Here is a 10,434-nt window from a genome sequence, read left to right on the forward strand (position 1 = left end):
TGTGTTTGATTATACAAAAACGCCAGAGTGAAATGAAACAGTATTTATATTTTATTTATACAATGAATAAATGTATTTACAGTAATAAGAATAACATAGGCTGAGAATAACTAATCTGGATAAAATATAGAATATAGATAAATATAAATTTATTGAGACAAGTAATTAATAAAAATGATAATTATTATAACTAATAATTATTATAGTAATAATTATGGTACTAGTAACACTAATAATATAATGTAGATTGTAGTAGTAGTAATTATAAGAGTAATAATAGTGTGTTTGATTATACAAAAACGCCAAAGTGAAATGAAACAAAGTCTTTATATTTTATTTATACAATGAATAAATTTATTTACAGTTATAAGAATAACATAGGCTGAGAATAACTAATCTGGATAAAATATAGAATATAGAAAATATATACGGTACCGTTTACTTCAATTTGTCTGACATATATGTATATCTTATCTATGATCTATGTCTAAAGTCCTGTTGTGATTCCCGGATGACGATTGATCCGTGGCTCATTCCTCGTTGGTTGATGCCGCTGTTCGTCCGTGTTGATTGAAGCGCGGGTTATTCGTACCGTTAGAAGCGTGGCTCATTGAATCGTTTCATACATTGCTCCTCGAATCATTTGATACGTTGCTCCTCGAATCGTCTGATACGTTGCTCCCCGAATATGTTGATGTTATGTTTGAATCGTGACCAAGACTCCCTCTTCATTAGTCATCATACCTTCATTGATGCCTTTGCTCCTTGTCGTCAGTGCTGCTCAACTGATCAACTGTATTGCCCAAAAAAGCATGCAATATTCCCATATACAGCTTGATGATGAACCAATTTAATAGGATCCGCCTATTACGTTGAACTGGATTGCCGGTTAATAATGCTGATAGGGTCTATGTCCCCCAGGGTACTATCGGAGGGTACCCTGGGTACGGTTCGATATATCGGAAAGTACCTCGGGGTACTATACAATATGTCGCTGCGTACCCTGCATTGTTCCACCGTACCCTGACTTTCAGCCAACTGATCATGAAAATCATGCAGAACCATATGCATATGGTTTTGCCGAAAAATGATAATTTTTAGTGGATGACAACATTTACGCTTCTCCCCTATACTGGTGGGTGAGGTATTACCGCCGCAAGGTATTGCCGCCGTCACGTGCATATTGATTTTTTTTTTATTTGATGTCAATATCAAACCATTTTTATTTATGGTAATGATAGTATTACAATAATACCATTAAACTACGAGACTACTAGCTTTTATTAATTTTTCTAAATTATTCATATTAATTGATGATTCATCAATTAATCTCAATATTTGTGCTATTTCACAGACTGTGTGTGTGAAAGTCAGGGTACGGTGGGGCAATGCAGGGTACGCAGCGACATATTGTATAGTACCCCGAGGTACTTTCCGATATATCGAACCGTACCCAGGGTACCCTCCGATAGTACTCTGGGGGACATAGACCCTATCAGCCCAAGTAAGTGCACGGTGTGGGTTGTCCGCTCACTTACAAGCCTTACACTTCATACGCTGTTCACCACACAGAGCTGCTTGCTGTTTATAAGCATGGGCCGAGCTTATTCAACGTACAGAGTAAACGCTGTGTAACCACAGAAATATATAGAGACACTAATCTAACTACTAATACTATTAATTTATTGGCCGTGGCTACGCGACTGGTTCCGGACGAGGAGCCGCTAGGCTACGCGTCCGGACATCCATCTCACACCAGGCGCGTAGCCAGGATTTTATTTTGGGGGGGGGGCGGCGAATGCATGAGCACGTGAAGCGTGCGAATCAGGGGGCGTAAAATCGTACCGAGGAGTGGGGGGGGATGATCCGGCGATAGGCCATCAAACTAGCACGAGCGTAAAGCCCAACAATAATTTACACACACGCGCGCGACGCGCACGCACGAAGCATACATACCACCACACACACAGGGGCGGAATCCAGAAGTTTTTGAAAAGGGGTGTCCAGAGAAGAAATAAAGGGCGACTTTTTTTGGTTACCTTTTTCTGTGTTTTAAAAAGCTGCGAAGTCCACTTTGGGGGGGTTTGGGGTTGGATGTTTTTAAAATTGGTGCATTCTGAGAGCATCTGAAGCATAATTTTGATGTCTAGAATGCAAAATTTATCAGAATCCGGTCCCCCGGACACCTGCGGACACTCTTGCCCATTTCTAAGTTTTATATACGAATTACATATATATAAGTAAATCTTTATCAGAAAACACTACGCGCTAAACAAGATTTTTTCATAGGAGACAATATAAAGAGAGTGCGTGTGTGTGTGTGCGCGCGCGCGCGGTGTGTGTGTGCGTGTGTGGTGTTGCGCGCGCGTGTGTGTGCGTGCGTGCGTGCGTGCGTGCGTGCGTGCGTGCGTGCGTGCATGCGTGTGTGTGTGTGTGTGTGTGTGTTGTGGTGTGTGTGCGTGCGTGCGTGCGTGGCGTGCGTGCGGCGCGCGCGCGTGCGTGTGTGTGTATGATTTTTTTCCTTTTTTGTGGTAAAAAGGGGGGTCCGGACCCCTCGACCCCTCTTGGATCCGCCCTGCCACACACACACACACACACACACACACACACACACACGACATCATATATACACACACACACACGCACACGCATACACACACACACACACACACACACACACACACACAGCACACACACACACACACACACAACACACACACAACACACACGTACATACATTTATACATGGCATACACATGGCACGCACATGGCAAATTTGACACCGTACGTTTGGCACGTGCGTAGCCCATGCCAGTGCTAGGGGGTCTGGGCATCCCCCCCCAGAAAATTTGAAATATTTAAGCCATTTGGGCAAATATTTGAGGCGCGTTTTGGGGGGGCGACGCGCCCCACCGCCCCCCTGGCTACGCGCTGTCTCACACAGTGAGCTGCGACACGTACACGCATGATTCCGCAATGGGGCACTCCTGCTGATTGCCGTGTGTGTGTGTGTGTGTGTGTGTGTGTGTGTGTGGTGTGGTGTGATGTGTCTGTGCGTGTTCGTGTTGCGTGTGCGTGTGCGTGTGCAATGTGCGTGTCTGTGTGGCGTGTGCGTGAGAAAGAGAGAGAGGAGAGCGAATTGGAATGTGTATGCAGGGGCGTAGCAGTATGTTAGCACTGTAGCCTGGCCTAACCTATTTTTGGCCAAGTTTATCTTTTTTTTTTAAACACCCATAATTCAAATCCATAAAGCTTGCTGGACGAGTTTAAGAGTCTAGGCAGGAAAAAACATTGAAATGAACGTAGCAAGAATATGGCTAAATTAGGTGACCTATTCTTCTGTCATCAGGCTGTTTATTTCTATCGCGTGCCGTTTCAATTCAACACTCTACCGCCGAGAAGACTAGGATCCGATCTTGTCAGTTTTTTAACATTTTAACTCGTTTGTACACTATTTAATGCGTTTGTGTTTTTTGGGTTTAAAAGTGATATTGAATTAGGTGTCTCAAGTTAGCAGAGGTAAGGAACCAGAATGAACACTCGGAAGGGCCGTTTCCGGCCATCTGGGGGTTTGTAACGACCAAAATTTTTTGTACGCTCCGCGCCAACGCGATGGTCGCGCTCCGCTCAGATAGTCGTGCCTACAACTTTGAAATCCTGGCTACGCCCTGGTATGTTGTGTATGCGTGAGAGAGAGAGAGAGAGGAGAGAGAGAGAGAGAGAGAGAGAGAGAAAGAGAGCCTCAGAAAAGTGTGTGTGTGTGTGTGTGTGAGAGAGAGAGAGAGAGAGAGAGAGAGAGAGAGAGCCTCAGAGAGGTGTTGTGTGTGTGTGTGTGGTGTGTGTGTGTGGAGAGAACAGAGAGAGCGAGAGAGAGAGCTGTGCGTGTGTGTGTGTGTGTGTGTGTGTGTGTGTGTGTGTGTGTGTGTGTGTGTGTGTGTGTGTGAGAGAGAGAGAGAGAGAGAGAGAGAGAGAGAGAGAGCGCGAGAGAGGACGGATGAAAGGATAGACGGCAGCAGAGCGTCCCGTTGCGCAATCATGCGTGTACGCTAGTCGCGCGATCACGGTGTGAGTGGATGTCCGGACGCGTAGCCTGGAGGCTAGGCAACCGATTCCGGACGCGTAGCCACTGCGTAATTTCTTTGTGTAACACAAACCGTACAAACGATACCCATCTTTAGTTTCCGAGTTAGATGGCACCCAACGCCGCAGTTGACTATTTCTCACCATGTGGAGGTGGGAATAACAGTCCCCATCTGCAACCAGTTGTACTGAAGCAAGCCGAGGAATTATAGGAAAAGAATGATAATTATATCGATTTAATTTTATTTTTCTCCACTTAGTGCATTATTTTTTCAGTTAAGGCAGAGGGTATAGAGCCCTAGGCGTATGAGTTTATATTTAGCTTTATACTCCATCTATGTCTCTTCCGATTTCACCGAAGCATCGTGCATAATGAAAAACTAGAAATTTCATAATATTCAGAAAAGAAATTAAATTAAATAGGCTAGGGGAGACCGGGGACAATTGTAACACGGGGCAAATGTAACAGAGGCCCTCATTCCTAATAGAAACGTGCTATATGTATACGCTCCTCACAGCGCATGCACATTTCATTGCCCCACATGCTGTCCTGCGGGTAGGCAGGTTTACGCATCCTGGACTATTTGACAGCCAAAACATCGTTTTTTTAGCAGGTAAGTAAAATCTCGAATTACCTAATGTTTTTTTTCTGGACAAATATGTACTTGAGCTATCATTGTCATTTGTATATCATAAAAAAATAGGTTTTTAGGCCTGTATTTGGTAAAGGTTTCATTGACGAATACTAATGCTAAGATACAAAAACAGCCCCCAAATTATGGCCGTCTCCTCGGGGGCAAATGTAACAACGTGTTACAATTGCCCCTTGGCATGTATAAAAAGTATGTGTTTTACGAAATGTGTTTTGTTTATAAGGCAAAAAAGTAGCCTATCTATAAGCTCAGACATGAGAACTACATAACTTTGAATTAATGGGTCTGTAAATATGTTTTGTTCACAAGGCAATAAGTAGCCTATTTATATATTTTATTCATATGTAAATGAGTCAAGCATTCGTCATAGTTTTTATTCAAATTGTTTTATTGTGGTTCTATAAATTGCTGTTTAATTGTTAAAAATCTGTCCAACGTGCCACCTTTATAAAAAATTAAAAAAATTGTTCTGAGGGATATGATTTGTTGGTACAATTGTATGTGTTACAATTGCCCCATTGGTGTGTTACAATTGCCCCGTGTTGTGGGGCGAATTGTAACACTTGACTTTCAGTTTTGAAATGATAATGGCTTCAAAATAACTTGTTTTACTTAACCCAAACCTAGTCATATTTTAAGCCAAGATATGCATCTTTCATTTTATATACATTAAAGTAAGTATTTAACTATAATAAAGTTGTTATGTCAGATTTGGAAAAACGTGTTACAATTGTCCCCGGTCTCCCCTACTATGCCAGGGAAAATGTTACTATGCGAGCTAGAGGTCGTTGAGATCATTACGATTGCACACCCAATGTATAGTATATGCCACCTCCAGAAAATAGGATGAGGATACTGAGTGAGAATGATCGAGTTACCAACGTTGAATTCCATATTCTCTAGCTCTCCAAGCAGGGCGCGTTACTAATAAACGCACGTACTAAATCTAATCATAGATATTTACAAAGATGGGGAATGTATAGTGTATTTAAGATCGCAATAGCCGTACGTGTATTTTACTTGTGAATTGTTCATGATTTTTGATTGTGATATGCAGTCTTAAAAGATTGAGTGCTGTGATTAATTGGCTAAATTTTGTTAATTAATTGTTTTATTTAATTAATTTGAGTTTCTTCGTCACGTATTTCGTTCAGATGACCAATTTCATCGAGAGCGTAGAGAGACATCTCTCTTATGTAATGGATATGCGTTTGATTGAATTCGATGAGCAGTTGTGTAGCAATGCCCTTTACAGTGTTACTCGTCCGTAACCCTAGCTAACAGTATCCTGAATTTGGTTAATTAATATTCGAGTTTCTTCATCATTTATTTCGTTCAGAATAATGACAGATTCAGAGGTTCGGATGAGATGGGCGCGCGTGTGTGCGTGCGGGCGTGAGTACCTGCTTACGTGCGTGCGTGCGTGCGTGCGTGCGTGCGTGCATGCGTGAGCATACCTACTTACGTGCGTGCGTGCGTGCATGCGTGAGTATACCTGCTTACGTGCGCGTATGCATGCGTGCGTGAGTATACCTACTTACGTGCGTGCGTGCGTGCATGCGCGAGTATTCCCGCGTACGTGCGCGCGTGCATGCGTGCGTAAGTATACCTGCTTACGTGCGTGCGTGCGTGCAGGGGCGTAGCCAGTATGTAGCACTGTAGGCCCGGGCCTACACTTTTTTTGGCCAAGTTATCTTCTTTTTTTTAAACACCCATAATTCAAATCCATAAGCTTGCTGGACGAGTTTAAGAGTCTAGAAAAACTAATGAAATGAACGTAGCAAGAATATGGCTAAATTAGGTGACCTATTCTTCTGTCATCTAGGCTGTCATTTCTTATCGAAGTAGCGTTGGCCGTTTTCAGTTCAACTCCACATCTACCCGCCGAAAAAGACTAGGATCCGATCTTGATGTCAGCTTTTTTAACATTTTAACATCGTTTGTAAACACTTAAGTTTTTTAACTCGTTTGTGTTTTTTGGATTTAAAAGTTGATTATTGATGACTAGCGTGTCATCAAGTTTAGCAAGAGGCAGAGGGAACCAGAATGAAACATCGGAAGGGCCGTTTACCGGCATTCTGAGGGTTTGTAAAAAAAACCAAAAAATTTCCTTGTACGCTCCGCGCCAACCGATGGTGGCGCTCCGCTCAGATAGTCGTGCCTACAACTTTGAAAATCCTGGCTACGCCCCTGGCGTGCATGCTTGAGTACCGAGGAGTAGGGGGGGATGATCGGCGATAGCCGGGTGCGAAATTAACCTTGGCTGCCGCAGGCAGGCCCGCGTGCCGTAGGCATGCCAGTGCTAGGGTGGTCTGGGGGCATGCCCCTCCAGAACATTTTGAAATATTTAAGCCATTTTCCTGCAATCTGAGGCATACTGTGGGCCATATGCTCATGCCTGATGACACTATCTCAACCCTAGACTCAACCCTAGACTCAACCCTACAAGTTAGGATTCAAAACACTTTTCATGACTTTTCAGAGAGCGTACACAGTTAGGTTACTATAGTAATAATACATGTATTAAAACACAGGTAAGAATTGCAATTTCTCACAGTTTCACGTGTTTTTGTATGTTTGCAACCATACTTTTTGGCTATTCTTTTTTTCTCTTTTTTTTGAATCTCAGGGGGAATATTTGTACAGACCATCCCCCCTCCTTCAAGAGCGGGGGGATGCATCCCCCCATCCCCCACCCGGGATTTACGCCCCTGATACCTGCTTACGTGCGTGCGTGTGAGTACGAGCCTGCGATCGCGTTGTATGTTTGCTCAATACAATTCAGAAAATAGAACAACTCAATTAATAATTATTACCAATTATATGTATTTATACCACACACACACACACTCACACAGATTTTTGGCACTTCCCTTTTAAGACTAAGCTTACACAGTCTGAACTTAATAACCATGCTCTACTATGCATTCCTTCGTCAACTATGCAATATATAAGGGTGTTGGCCTTCCCAAAAGCACAGCTAGTTAAAAACAAAACTGGCAGCTATAGTATAATACATCTATAGTGTACCAAACACTTCTGAGAACTGATCAGCAATGGGAAAATGAAAGATGAGAGGGGGGTTAAAACAACATATGAAAATAGCAGTGATTTCTGGAGAGCAACTGTATCTGTTATGGCAGATTAGTTTAGCCTGGCGCTGGTTTTGCATGTTCCATATTTGGGTCCGTGCCCGCGCTTATCACTTCCCGCCAAACACCAGGGGGCGCAGGGAGACAAGGGATGTCGTGTGCAGCGATTCGACATATTTGTACTCGCCACTAGTCGTCAATTTATCGACAAATACATCGGGTTTGCGTGGAGCAATTTAGTCATAGTGTTTTATAAACGCTCCCAAGTTTCTGTAAGTAGGTGTTTAAACTAGTTTGCCATTTAGATTTAAAGTTTAAGGGTTTCTTTCCTGTCCCGGCCCTGCCGGCTGAATCTCGTGGCTGTGGCCATGTTTCTAATGTATGCATACACTGTAGTGTATGGCTTGGGTTCCTGTGTTGTGCACTTTGTCAATTCTATTGGTTCAATGGCATTGTCTGCTTTAAGGTAAGCGTATTGTAATAATCATATTGTGCACTAGGGAAATTTTAGGCCTACTGTTGTCCGACATTGAGTGTCGTCAGTTAAGTGTCCGACATTAAGTTCTCGTTTATATTTCTATTGCCAGGTGGCGCTGGGGTAGACTATTGGACATTTCTCTGTTTATCTTCTTACAACTACCATATTACGGTGGTGACTTATTCAGTTCTGTATGAACGTTTAATCTTGACAAGTTGAGATATGTCACTGTGTCTCCCATACATTGTTTAAATCCTTTGTGTCTGATTATCTTTCGTTAGGCCTATTCATGCCTCCGAGTGATTTGACATGCCAGTTGATTGTCATTGGTATTGTTGTAATTTATGTGCATTTGCTTATGTGTGGGTTCAATTTTGTATTTTTCAGTGAACCCTCTCCAGTGTCATCGTTTGTACACGATAATAATAATAAAGTCGTCAGAGGCGTATACAAGACTTGGTGAAATTATTCTATCAAATGTAAATTGCATCCACAGTATCCACACATATCACGTGCAAGCAGTAGCTATGTTATTGGCAGTGTGTTATCACGTGTCTAGGGCTTTCCTCCCATGTGAGTTAGCTTGTGTGTCTTGAGCTTTGCTGGTTGATTGCACCTGCAGTCACACATATCACATGCATAGGGTTTCTCTCCTGTATGAATGCGTTTGTGTCGCTTGAGGCAAGCCATTTGAGAGCAGTTATAATCACACGTATCACACGCATAGGGTTTCTCTCCCGTGTAAGAGCGCATGTGTGTCTTAAGACTGGATAGTTGAGTGCACCTGTAGTCACATGTGTCACACGCATACGGTTTCTCTCCTGTATGACTGCGCTTGTGTCTCTTGAGAGTATTGGATGACGTACATTTGTACTCGCATTTGTCACATGCATAGGGCTTTTCTCCCGAGTGAGTTCGAAAGTGCACCTTCAGACGACTCAAGTGAGAACATGAATATGAACAAATGTCACACACGTAGGGTTTCTCTCCTGTATGGATGCGTTTGTGTCGCTTGAGTTTAGCCACTTCAGAACATCTGTAGTCACACGTATCACATGCATATGGTTTTTCTCCCGTGTGAGTTCGCTTGTGTGTCTTAAGATGGACTAGTTGAGTACACTTGTAGTCACATGTGTCACACGCAAAGGGTTTCTCTCCTGTGTGAGTTTGCATGTGTGCCTTAAGACTGGATAGGTTACTGCACCTGTAGTCACATGTGTCACATGCATAAGGCTTTTCGCCTGTGTGAATGCGCTTGTGTTCCTTGAGGCGAATCATACTAGAGAATCTATAGTCACACATATCACACGCAATTCCTAGTTTGTGCAAGATTCCAAGTTTGGGTACAACATAATCCACACATATCACATGCAAGCAGTAGCTATATCATTGACAATGTGTTATCACGTGCCTAGCACTTTCTCCTCCTTTGTGAATGCGCTTGTGTCTCTTGAGAGTATTGGATGAAATACTTTTGTACTCGCATTTGTCACATGCATAGGGCTTTTCACCCGAGTGAGTTCGAAAGTGCTCCCTCAGATAACTCAAGTAAGAATATGAATATAAACAAATATCACACACGTAGGGTTTCTCTCCTGTATGGATGAGTTTGTGTTGCTTTAGGCCAGCCATCCGAGCACATCTATAGTCACACGTATCACATGCATAAGGCTTCTCTCCCGTGTGAGTGCGCATGTGTGTCTTAAGATTGGATAGTTTAGTGCACCTGTAGCCACATGTGTCACATGCATAAGGCTTTTCGCCTGTGTGAATGCGCTTGTGTTCCTTGAGGTGAGCCATACAAGAGAATTTATAATCACACGTATCACATGCAAAGGGGTTCTCTCCTGTGTGAGTTCCCTTGTGTGTCTTAAGATGGACTAGTTGAGTACACCTGTAGTCACATGTGTCACACTTGTAGGGTTTCTCTCCTGTGTGAGTTCCCTTGAGTGTCTTAAGATGGACTAGTTGAGTACACCTGTAGTCACATGTGTCACACTTGTAGGGTTTCTCTCCTGTGTGAGTTCCCTTGAGTGTCTTAAGATGGACTAGTTGAGTACACCTGTAGTCACATGTGTCACACTTGTAGGGTTTCTCTCCTGTGTGAGTTCCCTTGAGTGTCTTAAGATGG

General features: G+C 43.0%; 1 protein-coding gene and 1 pseudogene across 1 annotated transcript in view; both read right to left on the reverse strand.

Moving 5' to 3' along the window:
• Positions 1-1,677, reverse strand: part of LOC106817304 (zinc finger protein 501-like) — a 17,891-nt gene extending 16,214 nt beyond the window's left edge. Inside the window, 1 exon segment of the mRNA XM_014821967.1 lies at positions 1,539-1,677. The gene's annotated coding sequence lies outside the window, so the exon portion shown is untranslated.
• A 5,817-nt stretch (positions 1,678-7,494) lies between these two features.
• LOC106817303 overlaps positions 7,495-10,434 on the reverse strand; it is a 26,616-nt pseudogene continuing 23,676 nt past the window's right edge.

This window comes from Priapulus caudatus, unplaced genomic scaffold (assembly GCF_000485595.1).
Source record: "Priapulus caudatus unplaced genomic scaffold, Priapulus_caudatus-5.0.1 Scaffold1673, whole genome shotgun sequence".
Classification (NCBI taxonomy): domain Eukaryota; kingdom Metazoa; phylum Priapulida; class Priapulimorpha; order Priapulimorphida; family Priapulidae; genus Priapulus; species Priapulus caudatus.